At 42.9% G+C, this 23,409-nt stretch overlaps 1 protein-coding gene across 1 annotated transcript in view; it reads left to right on the top strand.

Annotated features, from left to right (window-relative positions):
• Positions 1-10,855: 10,855 nt before the first annotated feature.
• LOC135509249 (ras association domain-containing protein 7-like) overlaps positions 10,856-23,409 on the top strand; it is a 50,077-nt gene continuing 37,523 nt past the window's right edge. Inside the window, exon 1 of the mRNA XM_064929747.1 lies at positions 10,856-11,006. The gene's annotated coding sequence lies outside the window, so the exon portion shown is untranslated. The remainder of the gene's footprint in view (positions 11,007-23,409) is intronic.

The following is a 23,409-nucleotide window of genomic DNA, read 5'->3' as shown; positions in this document are numbered from 1 at the left end:
CGGCAAATGTGACCCAAAAGAGACACTCTAGCGGAGTTACTTAGTTTAAGGTTATTTTTCTTAATTTGGTTAACCTTATGGTCCACTTAGGGGCCTACAACAAGTCACAGTAAAACATGAACATTTTTAACCATAACATTTTTACATTTTTTTTGTATACAATCTAAATGGACCAAAAAGAGACAATAGAAGAAACTGTCAATGGCAATGTGAGAAAATTATGGTAACTAGTCTGGCCCTAATTCAGGTTAATAGTTTTTTATTGTAAACCAGGATGGGATCACCCAGCGGCAGCTTACCGCATGTGCGATTCATTTGCAGTCTGGGCACGGAGGGGTGAACATCTCCTGTGAGTACTTTGGGATGGGGTGGGGCCCACGGCAGCGGACGGCAGCATTCGCTGCTTGTTGAGAAGAGTAAGAACAATACGTGCTTTCATGTCAGAGTCTCCAATAAAGTCAGTAAGATTTGTCGCTAGTTGTTTTTTGAGAATTAGTTGCTAGGGGTCTGAATACTCGCTAAATATAGCGACTGAGTCGCTAAGTTGGCAACACTGCGCGCTAATAGAATTTCAAATCGGTGACGTCACTCGCTCGGAGACCTGTGAAGCAGTTCGACACATACAACAACACAGAATTACACATGGAATGAACAAACACACAGTAGAAAAAAAGTGTGCAAATGAGGTAGGATAAGGGAGGTAAGGCAAATAGGCCATAGTGGCAAGTTTATTACGATATAGCAATTAAACACTGGGGTAATAGATGTGCAAGTAGAGATACTGGGGAGCAAAGGAACAAAACAAATAAATAAATACAGTATGGGGATGAGGTAGTTGGATGGGCTCTTTACAGATGGGCTATGCACAGGTACAATGATCTATGTACAGCTGCTCTGACAGCTGGTATTTAAAGTTAGTGAGGGAGATATGAGTCTCCAGCTTCAGTGATTTTTGCAGTTCGTTACAGTCATTGGCAGCAGAGAACTGTGAGGAAAGGTGGCCAAAGGAGGAATTGGCTTTGGGGATGACCAGTGAAATATACCTGCTGGAGCGCGTGCTGTGGGTAGGTGCTGCTATGGAGACCAGTGAACTGAGATAAGGCAGGGCTTTACCTAGCAAAGACTTGTAGATGACCTGGAGCCAGTGGGTTTGGCGACGAGTATGAAGTGAGGGCCAGCCAATGAGAGCGTACAGGTCGCAGTGTTGGGTAGTATATGGGGTTTTGGTGACAAAACAGATGGCACTGTGAATGACTGCATTCAATTTGTTAAGTAGAGTGTTGAGGGTATTTTGTAAATGACATCGCCGAAGTCAAGGATCGGTAGGATAGTCAGTTTTAGGAGAGGATGTTTGGCAGCATGAGTGAAGGATGCTTTGTTGTGAAATAGGAAGCCAATTCTAGATTTAATTTTAGATTGGATATGCTTAATGTGGGTCTGGAAGGACAGTTTACAGTCTAACCAGACTCCTAGGTATTTGTAGTTGTCCACATATTCTAAGTCAGAACCGTCCAGAGTAGTGATGCTGGACGGGTGGGCAGGTGCGGGCAGCAATCGGTTGAAGAGCATGCATTTAGTTTTACTTGCATTTAAGAGCAGTCGGAGGCCACGGAAGGAGAGTTGTATGGCATTGAAGCTCGTCTGGAGGTTAGTTAGCACAGTGTCCAAAGAAGGGCCAGAAGTATACAGAATTGTGTCGTCTGCGTAGAGGTGGATCAGAGAATCACCAGCAGCAAGAGCGACATCATTGATGTATACAGAGAAGAGAGTTGGCCTTGGAATTGAACCCTGTGGCACCCCCATAGAGACTGCCAGAGGTCCGGACAACAGGCCCTCCGATTTGACACACTGAACTCTATCAGAGAAGTAGTTGGTGAACCAGGCGAGGCAGTCATTTGAGAAACCAAGGCTGTTGAGTCTGCCGATAAGAATGTGGTGATTGACAGAGCCGAAAGCCTTGGCCAGGTCGATGAATACGGCTGCACAGTATTGTCTCTTATCGATGGCAGTTATGATTAGAGATCGACCGATTAATTGGTATGGCCGATTAATTAGGGCCGATTTCAAGTTTTCATAACAATCGGCAATCGGCATTTTTGGACACCGATTATGGCCGATTCCATTGCACTCCACGAGGAGACTGCGTGGCAGGCTGACTACCTGTTATGCGAGTGCAGCAAAGAGCCAAGGTAAGTTGCTATCGAGCATTAAACTTATCTTATAAAAAAACAATCAATCTTAACACTCACGAGTTATCATCAACTATGTGTAGTTATTACTAGTTTATCTAGCTTATCCTGCGTTGCATATAATCGATGCGGTGCCTGTTAATTTATCATCGAATCACAGCCGACTTCGCCAAATGGGTGATGATTTAACAAGCACATTCGCGAAAAAAGCACTGTCCTTGCACTAATGTGTACCTAACCATAAACATCAATGCCTTTCTTAAAATCAATACACAAGTATATATTTTTAAACCTGCATAATTTAGTTAATATTGCCTGCTAACATGAATTTATTTTAACTAGGGAAATTGTGTCACTTCTCTTGCGTTCTGTGCAAGAGGAGTCAGGGTATATGCAGCAGTTTGGGCTGCCTGGCTCGTTGCGAACTATGTGAAGACCATTTCTTCCAAACAAAGACCAGAATTAATTTGCCGGAATTGTACATAATTATGACATAACATTGAAGGTTGTGCAATGTAACGGCAATATTTAGAGTTAGGAATGCCACCCGTTAGAAAAAATACGGAACGGTTCTGTATTTCACTGAATGAATAAAAGTTTTGTTTTCGAAATGATAGTTTCCGGATTTGACCATATTTATGACCTAAGGCTTGTATTTCCGTGTGTTTTTATAATTAAGTCTATGATTTGATATTTGATAGAGCATTCTGACTGAGCGGTGGTAGGCAGCAGCAGGCTCGTAAGCATTCATTCAAACAGCACTTTCCTGCATTTGCCAGCAGCTCTTCGCTGTGCTTCAAGCATTGCTCTGTTTATGACTTCAAGCCTATCAACACCCGAGCTTATGCTGGCAATACTATAGTGCCTATAAGAATATCCATTAGTCAAAGGTATATGAAATACAAATGGTTTAGAGAGAAATATTCCTATAATAACTACAACCTAAAACTTCTTACCTGGGAATATTGAAGACTCATGTTAAAGGAACCACCAGCTTTCATATGTTCTCATGTTCTGAGCAAGGAACTTAAACGTTAGGTATTTTTACATGACAAATATTGGACTTTTACTTTCTTCTCCAACACTTTGTCAATAAAATCAATTTAGTCTCAAATAAATGATGACATGTTCAAATTGAACATGCTTCATTATTTATTTGAGACTAAATTGATTTTATTGATGTATTAAGTTAAAATAAAAGTGTTCATTCAGTATTGTTATTGTCATTATAACAAATATATAAAAATCGGTATCAGCTTTTTTTGGTCCTCCAGTAATCGGTGTGGGCGTTGAAAAATCATATTCAGTTGACCTCTAGTTATGATATCATTTAGGACCTCGACCGTGGCTGAGGTGCACCCATGACCAGCTCGGAAACCAGATTGCATAGTGGAGAAGGTACGGTGAGATTCGAAATGGTTGGTGATCTGTTTGTTAACTTGGCTTTGGAAGACCTTAGAAAGGCAGGGTAGGATAGATATAGGTCTGTAGCAGTTTGGGTCTAGAATGTCTCCCCCTTTGAAGAGAGGGATGCTCGCGGCAGCTTTCCAATCTTTGGGGATCTCAGACGATACAAAAGAGAGGTTGAACAGGCTAGTAATAGAGGTAGCAACAATTTCGGCAGATCATTTTAGAAAGAGAGGATCCAGATTGTCTAGCATGGCTGATTTGTAGGGGTCCAAATTTTGCAGCTCTTTCAGAACATCAGCTATCTGGATTTGGGTGAAGGAGAAATTGCGGAGGCTTGGGTGTGTCCAGGACAGTTGACCGGGGTAGGGGTAGCCAGGTGGAAAGTATGGCCAGCCGTAGAAAAATGCTTATTGCAATTCTCAATTATCGTGGATTTATCGGTGGTGACAGTGTTTCCTAGCTTCAGTGCAGTGGGCAGCTGGGAGGAGGTGCTCTTGTTCTCCATGGACTTCACAGTGTCACAGAACTTTTTGGAGTTTGTGCTACAGGATGCAAATTTCTGTTTGAAAAAGCTAGCCTTAGCTTTCCTAACGGCCTGTGTATATTGGTTCCTAACTTTCCGGAAAAGTTGCATATCACGGGGGCTATATGATGCTAGTGCAGTAGGTCACAGGATGTTTTTGTGCTGGTCAAGGGCAGTCAGGTCTGGAGTGAACCAAGGGCTATATCTGTTCCGGTTTCAACATTTTTTGAATGGGGCATGCTTATTTAAGATGATGAGGAAGACACTTTTAAAGAACAACCAGGCATCCTCTATTGACGGAATGAGGTCAATATCCTTCCAGGATACCCGGGCCAGGTTGATTAGAAAGGCATGCTCGCTGAAGTGTTTTAGGGAGCGTTTGACAGTGATGAGGGGTGGTCGTTTGACTCCAGACCGATTACGGATGCAGGCAATGAGGCAGTGATCGCTGAGATCTTGTTTGAAGACCCCAGAGGTGTATTTGGAGGGAAAGTTCTCTATGAGGGGCGGCAGGGTAGCCTAGTGGTTGGACTAGTAACCAGAAGGACTAGTAACCAGAAGGTTGCAAGTTCAAATCCCCGAGCTGACAAGGTACAAATCTGTCATTCTGCCCCTTAACAGGCAGTTAACCCACATTTCCTATGCAGTCATTGAAAATAAGAATTTGTTCTTAACTGACTTGCCTAGTTAAATAAAGGTAAAAAAAACAAGGGTGCCCGTGTTTATGGATTTGGGGTTGTACCTGGTAGGTTCATTGATAATTTGTGTGAGATTGAGGGCATCAAATTTAGTTTGTAGGATGGCCGGGGTGTTAAGCATGTCCAACTTTAGGTCACCTAGCAGCACGAGCTCTGAAGATAGATGGTGTCCAGGGCACAGCTGGGAGCAGAGGGTGGTCTATAGCAAGCGGCAACGGTGAGAGACTTGTTTCTGGATAGGTGGATTTTTAGAAGTATAAGCTCGAATTGTTTGGGCACAGACCTGGATAGTATGACATAACTCTGCAGGCTATCTCTGCAGTAGATTGCCACTCTGCCCCCTTTTGCAGTTCTATCTTGTCGGAAAATGTTATAGTTAGGGATGAAAATTTCAGGGTTTTTGGTGGTCTTCCTAAGCCAAGATTCAGACACGGCTAAGGACATCAGGGTTGGCAGAGTGTGCTAAAGCAATGAATAAAACAAACTTGGGGAGGAGGGTTCTAATGTTAACATGCATGAAACCAAGGCTTTTACGGTTACAGAAGTCAACAAATGAGAGCGCCTGGGGAATGGCAGTGGAGCTAGGCACTGCAGGGCCTGGATTAACTTCCACATCACCAGAGGAACAGAGCAGGAGTAGGATAAGGGTATGGCTAAAGGCTATAAGAACTGGTTGTTTAGTACGTTCGGAACAGAGAGTAAAATGAGCAGGTTTCTGGGCTCGATAGAATAGATTCAAGGCAAAATGTACAGACAAAGGTATGGTAGGATGTGAATACAGTGGATGTAAATCTAGGCATAGAGTGACGAAGAGAGAGATATTGTCTCTAGAAACATCATTTAAACCAGGTGATGTCGCCGCATGTGTGGGAGGTGGAACTAAAGGGTTAGCTAAGGCATATTGAGCAGGGCTTGAGGCTCTACAGTGAAATTAGACAATAATCACTTACCAGAACACCAATGGACAAGGCATATTGACATTAGGGAGAGGCATGCGTAGCCGAGTGATCATAGGGGTCCAGTGAGTAGTTAAGCTGGCTGGAGACACGGCGATTTAGGCAGCTAGAGGGCCGGGGCTAGCAAGCTAGCAGAAGGGCCTTAGAGGGACGTCGCGACAGAAGAAGTCTGTTGTAGCCTCCTCGTGCAGAGCCTCCTCATGCTATTCTGTTGGCAGACCAGCCGTGTTGGATTTGGGTTCCGTGTAGTTAAGTCCAATTGGCAAAATAGGTATAGTGGCTCAAGAAATTGGCTGATGGGCCTATTCAGCTAACAGTCCGATATGCTCTCGACAGCTAGCGGGCCGCGGCAAGCAGGCTCGCAGATGGGCATTCAGGGGAACGTCGCGACTTAGGGGCCCGTTGGAAAAAGTAGTAAAAGGGGTCCAGGCCAATTGGCAAAATAGGTATTGTGGGCCAAGGAGTGGCTGATGGACCTCTTCAGCTAGCCGGGAGATGGGCCTCGCATGGGCTAGCTCTAGGCTAATTGGTGCTTGCTTCGGGACAAAGTTGTTAGCCAGGAGTAGTCACTCTGATTGCAGCTAGCGAGCTGCGATGATCCGGGTGAAAAGGTTCAGAGCTTGCGGTAGGAATCCGTGGATATGGAGAGTAAATAAGGCCGGGATGCTCTGGTTTGAATCGTGTTGTGTAAACTGGCGAGAGATTTCCTAGCTAGAGGTTAGTTGATGACCGCTGGCAGTGGTTAGCTTTTGTTGGGGGATTCCGGTTCGAAAGTAAAGAAAAATAATTTAGAAAATATTTTGAAGTTGAGGTTTAGAAAAATATTTTTAAAAGATATGCGAAGAAAAAAGATATATACGGTATGCTACACCATACCTTGAAGTATTTGTTTCCCTTGCTCTGCAAGGGCTGAGGCTTTTGTGGAGCAATAGGTAACGATGCTTCAAGGGTGACTGTTGTTGATGTGTGCGTAGGGTCCCTGGTTTGAGCCTAGGTAGGGGCGATGAGAGGGACTGAAGCGAAACTGTTACACTTACATAACACAAAGAAGTTGTTTGTTTGACTTGCCTGATTTATCTGATACATTTTGCTGCCATCCTATCTGAGCATCCATTTCCATCATGCACCTGTGCTTTGACCAGCTGTGTCTGACACGGTCTTTATAGCTGGCTTCCTGTTGAGCCTCATCAACTTCACTGCCTTTCTTGGCCAAATGGCAATCATCCACATTGCCTGCTAGTGATGAGAGAGAGTGGATTGAGAGGGGATGCCTTGTAAGGTGTGTGAGAGAGGAAGGGAGATCAATGCTGCAGACAGCTGGAGCGGGCAGCTCATGGGTCCAGGTAGCACCCTCAGATGTGTAATTTGACTGTGGAGAGAGAAACACTTCCAGCTGGTGGTGACTGACTGGAATCTGTGTTGTAGAGAGCTTGTCCCTGCTCACCAGTCATTAGTCTTAAACCAACCAGGGAAACCAGTTGCACTGTATATATGGCCTGCAGGTTTTATACATGTTATTCTCCCACCATCACTGCACTCTGATGTCAACGGGCATTACCATAAAACAGCCCTGCATCACTACACAAGGCTGCTATGCAATGAGCTGACCACTACATACAGATGACAGAGAACGTAGTAAAGGGCCTGGTAACAGACTTTAAGTCAGGATTTGGGTACATTAGTTTGACCCTCTTGCCCCTGGGTTACTGTGAATGGAATGCTAGACAATTGACACAGCTGGTATGGCAGCAGGTGGAAGGAGGATGCTTTAACTCTATCAAATTAAATAGCTAATTATACCACTACACCACTCCTCCCAAAATCTGCATCTTGATTCCCAAGAGATGACTTTCAACAGAACATTGATATTCTTTAGAGGGTGGAGGAAGGGTGTTTAGGCTCACATCAAATTAAAAACTAAACAGTACTAATTATAATGTCCTCCATTTATCAGACATCTAAAGCACAAACAAGTTGTCTAAGTGTTTGAAAGTTTATCACAGCATTCAAATATTCAGATTCTTTCCTAGAAGTATACAGCCATATATCTCAGAGATTGGGACACACTATTCCTAGCTTCAGTGGGCCTGTAGCATGCAAACATGAACCTTTTTACTCTGATAATAGCATGCTTATAGTGGCGGCCCAAGCATAGAAATGTGTGAAAAGTAAATGTAATTGCTAAAATGTACTTTACAATCAAATGTAAAAGTATGAGTCATTTCAAATTCCTTATATTAAGCAAACCAAATGGCACAATTTGTTTTATTTGTTTTCATTTGCGGATAGCCAGGGGCACACTCCAACACTCAGATATAATTTACAATTAAGCATTTGTGTTTATTGAGTCCGCCAGATCAAAGGCAGCATCCTGGAGTCGCCTCTTTACTGCCGACGTTGAAACAGGTGTTTTGCCTGTACTATTTATTGAAGCTGCCAGTTGAGGACTTGTGAGGTGTCTGTTTCTCAAACTAGACACTAATGTACTTGTCCTCTTGCTCAGTTGTGCACCGGGGCCTCCCACTCTTCTTTCTATTCTGGTTAGAGCCAGTTTATGCTGTTCTGTTGAGGGTATAGTACAGTGCGTAGTACGAGATATTCAGTTTCTTGTCAAATTCTCGCATGGAATAGCCTTCATTTCTCAGAACAAGAATAGACTGATGAGTTTCAGAAGAAAGTTATTTGTTTCTGGCCATTTTGAGCCTGTAATCGAACCCACACATACTGATGCTCCAGATACTCAACTAATCTAAAGAAGGCTAGTTTTGTTGCTTCTTTTTATCAGGGCAACCGTTTTCATCTGTGCTAACATAATTGCAAAAGGGTTTTCTAATGATCAATTAGCCTTTTAAAATGATAAACTTGGATAAGCTAACACAACATGACATTGGAACACAGGAGTGATGGTTGCTGATAATGGGCCTCTGTACGCCTATGTAGATATTCCATAAATAATCTGGCATTTCCAGCTACAATAGTCATTTTTTTTGTTGCTTTTCTATCATAAACAATGACATTTCTAAGTGATCCCAAATTTTTGAACAGTAGTGTATGTAACAACATAGCCTAAGTTACCAACATGCACAAACTTGCATCCTGCGCCTGATGCCAAACAATGAAATGAGTAGCCTAAGTATATTTACATTTTAACAGACACTTATATCCGGAGCAACTTACAGTAGAGTGCATACATTTTCATACTTTTTCCCCCTTGTAATGGTCCCCCACAGGAATTGAACCCACAACCCTGGAGTTGCAAGCACCATGCTCTATCAACTGAGCAACACAGGACTGTATGCAATTAAGACATAATTATTAGAGGAAGCTGCCTGCTCTGTTATGTTACTTTAGGTGGAGGCTTGTTAGTTTTCCATCCTAGGAAAAATAAAGCTCAACAGGGTCCCTGTGTTGGATACGCCTATGAGTTCAGACATGTACAGTATGGAACACAATCCTGCCCACAGGGACATTCCATTCCATTAAATTCAAGAGAAGCATGAATCATATAACATTAATAGGAGCTGTTGGGATCTTTTACTGTACATCATACATGTACCAATCAGTTTAGGTGCACAGACAGGTTTGAAAGTGAAAAATAAGGCCTCCAACATTACATTTTGAACTCGGGACTAGATTTTGTTCACACGGAGACATTTATTTGGAAAGCACTCTGGACTAATGATTACATTTGTCAGATGCAGTCACTTTACCCCTACCTACATGTAACAATTTACCTCGACTAACCTTAACCCCGCACATTGACTCGGTGCCGGTACCCCTGTAGCATTATTGTTATTTTATTGTGTAACTTTTTTTAACATGTATTTTTTTACTTTAGTTTATTTAGTAAATATTTAACACTATTTTCTTAACTGCATTGTTTGTTAAGGGCTTGTAAGTAAGCATTTCAAGGTAAGGTCTACTACACCTGTTGTATTCGCCACATGTGACAAATAACATTTGATTTGAGATATAATCTTTGTAGGCACAAAATAGGTAAATCTATTATAGGCCTAGTCATCACCCTTATGCCAAAGTATGAAATAGGGATATATATATATATGGCTGGCTTACATACAAGCTATTTCAGGTGGGCAGCTGCACAAATAGTTGCTGTAACAATTTCAGTGCATGTTTTTCTATGCATTAAAAAGATAATGATAATGATCAAGATAATGTTCATGGAAATAGCCAACAAGTCAATGCATGTACGTGTAGCTTAGCTTAGTGCTAGAGTAGTGATGTTAAGAGAGATGCTAGCTAGGGTTTACTCTTTGCAATGTATTTGGCCATAGATGCCAGATACCATTGGATTACACAAAGTTTATTACAACTTGCAATCACAGACAACTCACTGAAGCATTGTACAACTTTCAGTTTGTCATTGTGAAAGAACTTAAAGTAACCTACATCGAACTGTCTTGCTATCACCAAATAGCTCAACCTCTAAGTGTGTGCGGCTACACTAACTGGCGGTAGAGGAGTCTTTTTTTAACCTTTATTTAACTAGGCAGGTCAGTTAAGAACCAATTCATATTTTCAATGACGGCCGAGGAACAGTGGGTTAACTGCCTTTTCAGGGGCAGAACGACAGATTTGTACCTTGTCAGCTCGGGGATTTGAACTTGCAACCTTCCGTTTACTAGTTCAACGCTCTAACCACACCCTGCCGGGATCCAGCTTTTGTAAAATTAACATAAATTAACGTCAATGTTTTTTAATGTCAGCTAAACTTTTCCCTAACCTTAAAATAATTATCCTAACCTGCTACGTTAATTATCCTAACATGCTGCATAAGTTATCCTAACCTTCTGCGAAAATTCAAATCTGACGTTGATTTGACAAAAGCTGGACCCTTTCGAGCCATGACCCGGGAGAAGGGCTGAACATGTTGATAGAACTCGGATAATGTTAAAGGCATGAGACAGGTACGATAAATAGCTCAAACGTTATGAGATCATCAAAATCAGGAGAGAAAAAAACAACGTTTTTCTTACATGTCCGCCAAATCATTGGATACTGCCTCTTTAAGATGTCAATCAGACTGTTGTTTACAGTGGCGTGAGCAGGACTGATGCATGTGCAGAATATTTGTAGAGAGTCGCTGACGGGGACAGTGGAGAGAATATTCAACTGCACCATGCGCTCTATGGCAAGACAACCGGAGTAGAATACACCTGAAATAAGAGACGAGGACCTCTGTCGTTTTACACCGAATTGCTATAAGCCGGTAAGAAACAACATTGGTAAAACACCTTCACAAAAACATTCGCGTTAATCAGCTAATGTTAAGTTAGCCATGCTAGCCAACTTATTTCTCCCTCAGAGAGAGTGAGTGAGTGAGTGAGTGAGTGAGTGAGTGAGTGAGTGTGTGTGTGTGTGTGTGTGTGTGTGTGTGTGTGTGTGTGTGTGTGTGTGTGTGTGTGTTTGATACATTATGGCTCTTCGAGTAGGCTATGAAAATCAAGAGGCACTTGCAAGCTAATTTAATCTTACATTAAAATATTTGCATGAGTATGTAAATATCAGTTTGATATTTGTGTATTGAATGGGATGCATTCCAACACTGATTTCCAAGTTGTACTAGCTCTAACAAGGTTCAAAGTTCAGGTGATTTATGTATATCAGTCTGTGTGAACCATCCCATTTGTAAACTGCAAAGAATGTTACCTTTGATTTTTTTTAAAGATTTTTTTTTTTTACATTGAAATGATTGTGTGACATCCGTTAGGCCTAAGTGCTTGTTAGAGAGGTAAAGACAGATACAGTTAGTCTTAGAACTATTTAATAGCGCATGGTGTTTCTGATTTTGCCCATGAAAGAAATACTTTGCCATAGCAATGAGAGTGCCAGTTGTGGTACTGGTCTTCTGTGTGAAAACAGCAGTCATTATTGTTGAGTGTCTAATAGAGAAGAATGTAGCCTAGGACAAGTTACATCCAGTATAAAAGCCAACTTCAATAGCTGGCTGTGGAATACTACCATTTAAATATTTCAGCATTAGCTTCATTTAGTTGACTCTCTGTTTGTGTCGTAGGTTTTTTGTTTGCAAGCCTATGTTGTAATAGAAAATGTAGTACTCTGCTCTGTTTGTATTTGTTGTGTTTGCTTAAGCTACCTTTATTATAACATGAAATGTGATCACTCAAGACATGCAGTTTATAGTATTTTGAGGGCAGGCAGTAGTGTGTACTATGCTGGAATGCTCTGGCAGCATTGTTTGTTTGATTTGTGTGCAGTATGATGCCTCCAGCATCACTAATGGCATTAGGATCCCCTCTGTTGTGCTCTCCGCCATTCTGCTCCTCCCCAACTCCCCTACATAAGGAGTGTAGGTAACAGTTTACTTCTGTAATCAAGAATATTGCTGTGCGAATTGAGCCATGTTTGTATCTTCTGTTTCTCTGGGAGCTGTACTTTTGTTTGGCCTAAACCTGGATTTTCCCATGATATAAATGAATTCCCTCCCTAAGTGTCTTGGTTATTGTAGTAGTGAAACAAAATTGTGTCTGCCTCCTCCTTGCCCTCGTCCTCCCCTCTTCCTTCCTGAATCCCCCAATACTTAATCATCTGTACAGCTGCTTCTCCATGGGAAAACAAAAAGATTGTGTACCAACTGGAGAAAGTACTTAATACACACACACACACACACACACACACACACACTCATCCTTAAACAATGTTAGCTGGGGTAGACAGAGTGCATTCCCCTCATGGGCATGAACCCACATCAGTACACTCTCCAACTTCATGATGTCATTGTTGACCAGTCACCCAGTAGGGGAAATATCCAAAGAAGGACTTCCTGTTCTCTTTGCCACAACTATGCTACTCACTGGGTGCATCTCAATTCACACTCTTCCTCTGTCCCAGTCATAACAATGTGAAGTGTTGGTGTACTTGGACTTGCCTGTATTCCTACCACAATCTTATCAGAGCTGTGACTCACATGTTATCCACTGATTGAAAGGCCGATTAAAAACACAGCTAAACCACCTTCTGGTTCCTCCTGTCAGCTCCAGGTTCTCTACTGTCAGTCAGTCACTGTGCTTTACTGGAACACAATATTTACAGAACGTACTGCTCATTGCTCACACACAATGCCTCATTGTTCCGTCTCTGATTACAATGATCTATGATTTTGAAATGGCTGATGTCATACTAGGATGTTATAAGGCTACTTTTGTTAGGCCACATTAGACTCATTAAAATAGAATGTCAGATCTATAGCTATTAGGCTATTTACCTTTACAATTCGATCTCGCCCCACAGAGAATGCTGTGAATGAACAAGACAAACTTTTCTGATCCAGAAATCAAGCAACAATATTATTATCATGAATATATGCAATTAAATGTCAGTAGAAAAGCTATGAAAACAGAGGAAAATGTAGTGTTTGCTGCCCTTCCAGCTGTAGAGTTTGTAGCTTTAGTTGGCTCAGTGAGAAGTCTTTGCCAGCCTGCATAGCAACCATTTTTGTTAGGCCTAGTAACCAATGTTTTTGCATGAATGAAAGTATTGTATTTTGTTTTTTTGTCCTCTGATGGAAGGATTAAATAGTATGAATTAACTTATCAAAATAACTTTACAGTTGAAGTCGGAAGTTTACATACACTTAGGTTGGAATCATTATAACTAGTTTTTCAACCACTCCACACATTTCTAGTTAACAAACTATCGTTTTGGTAAGTTGGTTAGGACATCCACTTTGTGCATGACACAATTCATTTTTCCAACAATTGTTTACAGATTATTTCACTTATAATTCACTGTATCACATTCCCAGTGGGTCAGAAGTTTACATACACTCAATTAGTATTTGGTAGCATTGCCTTTAAATTGTTTAACTTGGGTCAAATGTTTCGGGTATCCTTCCACAAGCTTCCCACAATCAGTTGGGTGAATTTTGGCCCATTCCTCCTGACAGAGCTGGTGTAACTGAGTCAGGTTTGTAGGCCTCCTTGCTTGCACACACTTTTTCAGTTCTGTCTACAAGCTGAAATAAATAATTCTCTCTACTATTATTCTGACATTTCACATTCTTAAAATAAAGTGGTGATCCTAACTGACCTAAGACAGGGCATTTTTACTAGGATTAAATGTCAGGAATTGTGAAAAAGCTAATGTGCAGGGTAAGGTGGCAAAGGTAAACTTCTGACTTCAACTGTATATATCTACCTCAATTACCTCGTATCCCTGCACATCGACTCGGTACTGGTACCCTGTGTATGTAGCCAAGTTATGATTACTCATTGTGGATTTATTCCTCGTTATTAATTTTCTGTTCTTTTTACATTTTTCTCTCTGCGTTGTTGTGAAGGGCCCACAAGTAAGCATTTCACTGTTAGTCTACAGCTGTTGTTTACAAAGCATGTGACAAATGCAATTTTATTTTGTTACAGTGCTATTAGGCTACAATGCAATAGCTCATTGATGGTTCATTTTGGGTATACATCTAATTGTGAAATAGACTAGGTGCTTTATCTATGCCTGCTGCTGTATCTGTGTAGCCTAAATATCCATGCTAGATGAGATCCATGGAACAGCTATTACTAAAACCCTCATGCAGCAGCCAATACAGGGCTATTACCGAGCAGTTAATTCCTGTCAGAACTCCCCATTACCCACTTCAAATAAATCAATCCTAGCTGTTTAAACCTTTCTGTTCTGTCTGTGTACACACACACACACACACACACACACACACACACACACACACACACACACACACACACACACTATATTGGTGGTTAATCAGCAATCCTGTCATAGCGACTGTCACAGCAGGGAAATAGGGCCATTTTCACATGGTAAACGCTTTGGCTCTGGATAAATAGAGCATTTACCGCTGAAGGAGGGTCATTTAGTAGGCTGAGTTTGTGTTGTGAAACTGATTGTGCTCAAGTGTTGCTGAAAAGTTGATGGATATGTGAGTTCAAATATATGGCAATCTTCTCTGTTCAGTCCATCCATTTCACTCTCCCTCGGCCCTGCACATTAGCTTTTGGAAATCAGGGCTATTCTGTTTAACTTTTTGTGGTGTCCTCTCTAAAGTGTGGATGATCTCATTCTGTGCACAGCACTTTTTGTAAGTCAGTCACATTGCCGTCTGAAGTGCTAGTTTTGATCAAATGACATGGTACACCAGCCACCGGTGACAGTGTTATCATCAGCAGACCAGTCGACAGCACCAGAATTGTGACGTGTCAACCACAGATATGTGAAGTTCAGCTGTTTCAGGACATGGGACCAGGATATGAGACTCTTATTCTTAACCACTGATACAGGGTCAGATAACCCCCCCCCCCCCCCCGAGCAAAGATGAGGAGGACAATGGAGAAAGGACAGACTGGTCTGGTGGCCTCTTCACTGCCTGGCCCCTTTTGTCACTCACTGGCTTCCATTTCATCCCCCTTCTTTCTCTCTGTTTCAGTCTTTCAGTTTTTTGTTGTTGTTGGTCATTCTGTCTCTTCTGTCTTTCCCTAATTAATTCTTCCCTCATTTTCTCTTTTTGTTTCTCCCTCCCTCTCTCGCTCTGTGTTTTTTCTGCTGAGGGAATGGCAGTCGTGACTTTTTTGTCTCGACACAATCGCCGGTGTTTGTCATTGGTCGATTTCTTTGAAAGAGCATTGGTCTCCAGGGCGACAGAGAATGGCGGCACCATTTCACTTTTCTCTCCTTCCCCACTCCTCCCCTCCATCGCGTTGAGTGTGTGGGGCTGTCATTCACTCTACTGGATCAGGTAGCAGTGTAACACGTATGCTTTCACAGTGACTGGGCTGTTTCTCTCTCTTCATCTTGCTCTTCTTTCACAGTGACTGGGCTGTTTCTCTCTCTCTCTTCATCTTGCTCTTCTTTCACAGTAACTGGGCTGTTTCTCTCTCCATCTTGCTCTTCTTTCACAGTGACTGGGCTGTTTCTCTCTCTTCATCTTGCTCTTCTTTCACAGTGACTGGGCTTTTTCTCTCTCTCTCTCTTCATCTTGCTCTTCTTTCACAGTGACTGGGCTTTTTCTCTCTCTCTCTCTCCATCTTGCTCTTCTTTCACAGTGAATGGGCTGTTTCTCTCTCTCTCTTCATCTTGCTCTTCTTTCACAGTCACTGGGCTGTTTCTCTCTCTGTTCATCTTGCTCTTCTTTCACAGCACCACAGAGACCCAGACAGACGGTTGGATTCTACTAAAGAAGGCGAGTAGTTTTGGGGCTTTTGTTCCCTTTTTTGGAAGTTTGCTTTTTGTCTTTTTCTGTTGGCTGTCTTTGTCAAACTGTTGTTTTCAGAGGGTTTGAATTTAAGTAAATAGTAATAGTACTTATGTCGTTCTAATTTCTAAGGCAGATTCTAACGAAAAACAAATTATGAAATCCGGATTCATTTGACAATTTAACGTTCTTTCTGTTCGCTTCTGTGTCGTTCACTACAGGTGAATGCAGGTCTAACACTGAACTGGCACACATTTGTCTTCATATTAGCTGAGGGTCAATTCTTCAACGCTCCTGTCAGAACATATTTTATGAGTCAGAGATCTTTTGTTGATATTGTTGTACACCGCTGACGATGAATTAAGATGAGCGTAGGATTGCTTTTCTGTCTAGATTGGTGGTGGAGAGCCTTCCATGGGAAATGAGATGAAAAGTAATTTTAGTGTAAAGCTGCATTAGCCTTAAACATGGAACTTACAATAGTCTTAATTTCAGTAAAAGTATGGAAAGAATTTGTATTAAAACTGTTGGCATTGTGTCTGGTCTCAAGATGTGTGTCCTTTGTTAAACACCATTGGGTCGTGTAGTAGAAAAGGACCATAATATCTTGAGACTCCACAGCTGTGAGCTCTGTTTTTCTGGCTTTGTCCCAACACTGACGCACTCTTTGGGTTGTGTCTATGAATTACTTTGTCACATTCTGGCATGGCATCCGTCTTCAAGTGTTGTCCTCTTTTGACTGCCCTGCTCCGGTTCCACCAACCACGTTGCTTGCCCTGTGTTTGGAAACCGTGGCAATGTCAGAAGCAGAGCTCTCGGCCACTCCCACAGGTGCACTCTTGCCTTGTCTGTCTGATGGCCGGAGGATCTCCTGTTTTACACACACACACACACAGTTAGGAGACACCTGTCATGTGTGAGAGGTTATCTCTCATACTCAGAGCTGGGTTGCTGAGTAGAGAGCTTGTATTACTTGCCTGTCGTGTGAGAAGGATGTATGGGAAGGCTAATATACATGAGGCAGACTGGCTGGACTCAGTGAGTCATTTTATATCTACTCAGGGTTTGAAGTGTGTTTGTATAAATCTCCCAAAAAGTGTGTGCGTGTGTGCGTTCACAGGAAGCTGTGGTGGAGTGTGTCATGGCTTTATCTGTAGACATTAATTCTTGACTGATGTAATCAAGAGGAAACGGGAACTGGGGCTGCGTTGTAGCTGCATGCTGCTATGTATGATGTCACCGCTTGCTGACCCAACAATCCTCACATTCCTACTCCTCACATTCCTACTGGTGGTGTTATGCAAAGCAGGCTGGGCATGTGTGGGCTGCTGTGGGGGAGAGACAGGGGACCCTATGACCCTTCTATTAATTAGTAATCAGACACTCACACGCATACACACTCGCATACACACACACACACACACACGTCCAGTAGAACACACTCAAGCTCCACTACCACTAGACAGTGATTATACTTTCAGATGTGGGGCGGCAGGGTAGCCTAGTAGTTAGAGCGTTGGACTAGTGCCCGGAAGGTTGCAAGTTCAAACCCCTGAGCTGACAAGGTACAAATCTGTCGTTCTGCCCCTGAACAGGCAGTTAACCCACAGTTCCTAGGCCGTCATTGAAAATAAGAATTTGTTCTTAACTGACTAGCCTGGTTAAATAAAGGTAAAATAAAAAATATTTAAAAAAATGTCTTGCCCAAGCTTATATTCAACCAGGGTTCCTGGAAATCCTCCAGGCTACTAGATACTCTTTATTCCAGGTTTTGATGAACCTTTTTACACTAGCACTCTAGATTATGAGACATATATATTGTGAGGATCATATCTGTAAAAGAGATGTGTACTAGAACAATGCAAGTCCATTATGTGAGAGGAGTAGTGTCATGTTCCCCAGGCAGGCTGATGTGTGCAGGGGAGGGAAAGGGGAAGGTACACTGACTCACCCAGCCACCCCACTGCACACACAGCCAGATGAATCCTTTGATCCACAGAAGGGAAAGAGAAGTGGAGTGAAAGCCATTGGTACTTATTGTTCTAACAGGTGTTTTTATAGCCCTTTCTTTCCCCAGACATCAGACAGAGGAGAAAATGAAAAGAGAGATTGACACAGACAGAGAGGTATTTTTATTATACATTTATTTAACTAGGCAAGTCAGTTAAGAACAAATTCGTATTTTCAATGACAGCCTAGGAACAGTGGGTTAACTGCCTGTTCAGGGGCAGAACAACAGATTTGTACCTTGTCAGCTCAGGGATTTGAACTTACAACCTTCTGGTTACCTGTCCAATGCTCTAAACACTAGGCTACCCTGCCACCCCAGAGAGACTGGTAAAGGGAGAACCAGACAGACAGGGCGTCAGTGCCTACATTAGGGCGCCTCACACTCTGTCCCTTGTTTACCCCAGACCCCTGACCTCTAATCACCTGACTGTTCCATTCTCCCTAACTGGCACTTCCTGCCCTTTTATCATCATCAACAACCCCACCCTCCAGACCCTCTCTCCCTCCTACAGTCTCTCTTTACCTTTGTCTCTCTCTTCTTCTTTGTTTCTTTGATTGTTTCGTACTCTCTGTTTCTGCCTAGTCTGTTTGTCATTCTAGCTCTCTCTAGCTCCTCTAGCTCCACTCTCTAGTTCTCTCTAGCTCCTCTCTCTCTAGCTCCTCTCTCTCTTGCTCCCTTCTCTCTAGCTCCCCTCTCTAGCTCCTCTCTCTCTAGCTCCTCTCTAGCTCCCCTCTCTCTCTCTCTAGCTCCGCTCTAGCTCCTCTCTCTAGTTCTCTCTAGCTCCCCTCGCTCTAGCTCCTGTCTCTCTCTAGCTCCCCTCTCTCTAGCTCCCCACTCTCTAGCTCCCCTCTCTAGCTCCTCTCTAGCTCCTCTCTCTCTCTAGCTCCGCTCTAGCTCCTCTCTCTCTCTAGCTCCGCTCTCGCTCCTCTCTCTCTCTAGCCGTCGCTCGCTCGCTCCAGCTCCAACTTTCTCTCTCTGGCTCTAGCTCCTCTCTCTCTAGCTCTAGCTCCTCTCTCTAGCTTTAGCTCCTCGTTCTAGCTCCTCTCTCTAGCTTTAGCTCCTCGCTCTTGCTCCTCTCACTAGCTCCAGCTCCTCTCTCTCTAGCTCCTCTCTCTAGTTCTCTCTAGCTCCACTCGCTCTAGCTCGCTCTAGCTCCTCTCTCTCTCTAGCTCCTCTCTAGCTCACTCTCGCTCTAGCTCGCTCTAGCTCCTCTCTCTCTAGCTCGATTTCCCTGTCTCTCTTTCTCTAGCTCTCTCTCTTTCTCTCTCTCTGTTTTTATATCCATTGTGAATTTCTCTCTCCATTACTTGCTTGTCTCTCTCTCTCTCTCTCTCTCTCTCTCTCTCTCTCTCTGTTTGTCTCTCTAGTCTGGCCTGGCGGTGTGTTTGTTCACAAGTGTGAGACCAGTGTGTGGCGAGGCGCTATCCCACACACTCCCACCACCAGAACTCCCAGAATGGAGAGGATCTGAGGATTGGGGCTTGGGGTCAGTGTCTGATGTGAGCATACTGTTGACTTAAACCCTGACTGGCTTTTGTGTTCCACACTGAGGGGCTCCATGCATGACTGAGGAAGAGGGAGCCCTTCCCTGGCTGTGGGTTGACACTGGTCTAGACTAGATGACAGCAGAGGAAGAGATATAGGCTATCACGTTTGCTTCTCTCTTTCGTATTGCTGAACTGGTATGAACTGTTTTCATGCACAGACAAGACTGTTGTAGTAGTACAGATGAAATGAGGTAAGATTATGATGATTTCCAAATGAGATCATAAAGATAGACCTATATTATTCCTTGACTGTGACAAGTATCAAGGCAGAAAACAAAGGCTTTGTTTCTAACTTCTGCGGGGTGTGCTATATTTAAGAGTAAACCATACAATGACCTAAGAGAAAGTCTGGATGGCTATCTTCATGATACACAGAGCAGAGCTACAATGCAGGGGCAATAGTTCGACACTGACCATAATGACATGGCTATGTTATACTTAGTTCTGCTAGGAACAAACAAAGTATTACTACTGCCTTGGTCTGGCTTACCCTGACCACAGCCTATGCCAACAAAAGTTCAGAACTCAGTATGTTGTTGCAAACATGAGAGCAGTGCAGGCTGGGACATATTCAATTAGACAAGCAATGATGCAAAATGTTTAGAAACTTATTGGACTGTTGTCCCTTCCTCGTTTCAAAGTGTTTTCTCCTATTGGATCCTGTTGAACACAACACTGTATTTTGCCTTCTGTATGTTTTAACCGTCTGTCTGTCTCTGTCTCTGTCTCTGTCTGATGGACAGAGGCTAAAGCATACAGAAGGCCGGCCGACAGACAGAGGTTAAAGCATACAGAAGGCAAAATACAGCGTTGTGTTATACAGGATCCAATAGGAAAAAACACTTTGAAACGAAGAAGGGACTCCGTCCGTCCGTCCTTTCCCCACCTGTTGAAGGAGGTTTTCTGGGAAACAGTAGAACAAGAGAGGGAGGTCTCATCTCTGAAGAGGGGGAGGGGAGACGGTTGAGCCTTAGACTTAATGCTATTCAAGCATGATGCAGAACAGCCAACAAGACAGAACCTATCGGCTGCATGAGTCCCCCTGAGCCCCTCCACAGGACCTATTGAAGAAGTGGCAGGAAAGAGAGGTCTATTTATCTTCCTCCTTCCTCAGATACTGACATCTTCCTGCCTTTTCTGCCCTGATCTACTGTTAGCTTATTGCTCTCTGGACAGATTTATGTGTGTCCTTAGTAAAGGTATTAAGTTATTATGGGCTCTGATTGAGGCCAGTGAAAGGGTGATCCGGGTTGTGGGTTTGGGAATGCTCTCAGTCTTTAGTGTCCTGGGACTGAACATTTAGCGGGAGGAAACGGGGCTGTATTGGATTTGACTGCTAAGATGATGATGCTTTTTAGACCTCATCTGTTCTTTCTTTGCTTTCTTTCTTTTTGCTCGATGCAAACTGGAGGGGGGGGGGGGGGTTGAATGTGTTCCAGAAAAGTAAGGTTTGGGGGGGTGATGGAGTGAGGTGAACCAGAATCAGGGTTTACAGGAGACAGTGAATATGGCGATTCCCCTTTAATCCCAGAAAGCGGCCATTCAACTTGCCATTGACCATCTTAATAACAGATTAATAATGCCAAAACACATTTGATACTTATCAAATAATGTTTTTGTTGAGCAACTATTGTCATTACTGACGTCATGGCTGATACGTACTTCCAAAAAAGGTCAAAATAAAAGGTTACATGCAACTGAGAAAAATCCTTGTCAGAAAAGAATCCAAGTATTGTTTTTGACCAAGTGTGTCAAATCCACCTCTTTTGCTCCTGCAATATTAGTCATGGATTTGAAATACACACAAATAAATAAAGCCTATCTAGAAATATACAATCACTGTTAAATTTGTACCCTATATAATCTACTTACATGAAATATTATTGCATTCTGTGTAGCATTTGTGAAACAACAGATTGATATGACGTTCATACACTATTGTAGGTAGTAAAATAAATGACCTTTCCAGCCAACCTGTGCTTGGCAGTAATTCCAATTTCATTGGAGGTGCAGAAGAGGTGGATTTGGTGCATGGGCATTTGGTAAAAAAACCCAGATTCTTTCCAGACAATAAACGTTTTTGGTTGCATGTAACTTTTTATTTCTATTTTATTTTTTGGGAAGTACGCAATGACCGTAACGACAGTAATGATAGTTGCTCAGTGAAACTGTTTTCTTTGGTAAGTACAGAACATATTTTGACATTAAGCTTGAAAAGCTGGTGAAAGGCAAGTTGAATGGCTGCTTTCTGGGCTTGAAGGAAAATTGCCATATGTTTCCTGTAAACCCATATTCTGGTTCAGGAGGGAGGCACCCTCAGGAATGCCTAGAAGGGGACCGTGAATCTCAAAGCCTTCAGATTAATCCTTAATCACTTCTAACTCACCCTGCCCTCAGCTCTCATTGGCTCTGTTTGACTTTTGGGATTTACCAGCTAAGTAGTTCCTAATCATTGGGAAAAAAGACTGACTTCTCGATATTGCCCTTTTAAAACTTTACTTCCTTCTGGCACCTTCTGCTTTTCTCACCCAGGCCACTAGCAACCGAACCTCCAGGGTTCTCTCCCTTCACTGTAGTTCCAGTCAGAAGTGGAATTGTGTGTGTGTGTGTGAGAGAGAGAGTATTACTGGATCTGTTGTGGATCTGACCTCTTAAATGTGTCAAAAGCTTGTGTCAGTGGACAGAAGTGTCAGATGTGAGCAAACTCTCTGATGGGTTCCATAGTTCAGGCTGAAGTAAAAAGCTAGGCCGAGCCTGGTTTATATGGTTTTATTAAGGTTGGGGGACATGTATGGGTTATTGCAAGACAAAATAGCCCCATTATTTAACATTTTGGTCTCAATGAGTCTGTGTTTGTGAATGTGTTTAGTTAAAGACTGTTATGAATCATGTCAGTTCAGTCTTGGTAAATTAGACTAATGCTCAGGTTGTGTGTTGATTTTTAGTGTGTTCACCCTAAAGGCCATAGGATGTCCTGCCGTGACAATACCAACACAACATCTATTTGGCCTGGCATGGCTCCAAATCCAACCTTAGTGGCTTAGCAGGAACCACACACACACACACACATCATTTGTTTTGAAGGGTTTCCCTGTTTCTTTGTGAAACAGACTAGGCTATCCAAGAGAGGGCCTGCTCTACTGGGATCCTCCTGAGTATCAGTGACCAGCCCTGGGGTTTTGGGTTGGAGAGCCAATCATGAAGTATGGGAGCGTAAGAGAGATGGAAGGAGAGCGAAAAGGAGAGAGAGAGAGAGTGGAAAAGGGATGAAGAGAGAGGTGTTGATGGAAAACAGGCCTCAGCTCCTGCTGTGGGGCTCCCACACACAACCATTGGTAATGCTAGGCTCTCTGGAGTGTGTGTGTGTGTGTGTGTGTGTGTGTGTGAGAGAGATTCGGTGCTTATTCCAGGAAAAGAAACGGCAAAGTTTGAATTTGAGTGTGTATTAGTCAGTGTGCCCGAATGTGATCAGTGTGTGTTCTGTGTCTGCCCTATTTCCCTGCAGTGACAAGATTGCTGATTTAACCATTGTGTGTGTCAGAGGAGGCTGGTATGAGGAAGGGCACATTGTAATGGCTGGAATGAAATCATTGGTATGGTACCAAACATATGGAAATAACGTGTTGGACTCCTTTCCATTAATTCCAGCCATTACAATGAGCCCGTCCTCCTATAGCTCCTCCCACCAGCCACCAGGTGTTTCTCTGTAGCTGGTGTGGATAGAGACAGTTGATTCCAGCAAATGACACTGAGTGTGTTACTATAAGAATGAACGAGGTAGGAGGAGAGCGGGAGAGGGAATACTCTTGTACTCCCAGTACCTGGAGAGGGGGAGGGGGATGCCCTGTCAGCAGCGTGTGTCAGGGCGGGGTGAAAG

The sequence above is a fragment of the Oncorhynchus masou genome, chromosome 22 (genome assembly GCF_036934945.1).
Source record: "Oncorhynchus masou masou isolate Uvic2021 chromosome 22, UVic_Omas_1.1, whole genome shotgun sequence".
Classification (NCBI taxonomy): domain Eukaryota; kingdom Metazoa; phylum Chordata; class Actinopteri; order Salmoniformes; family Salmonidae; genus Oncorhynchus; species Oncorhynchus masou.
This window is presented reverse-complemented; position numbering and strand designations above follow the sequence as displayed.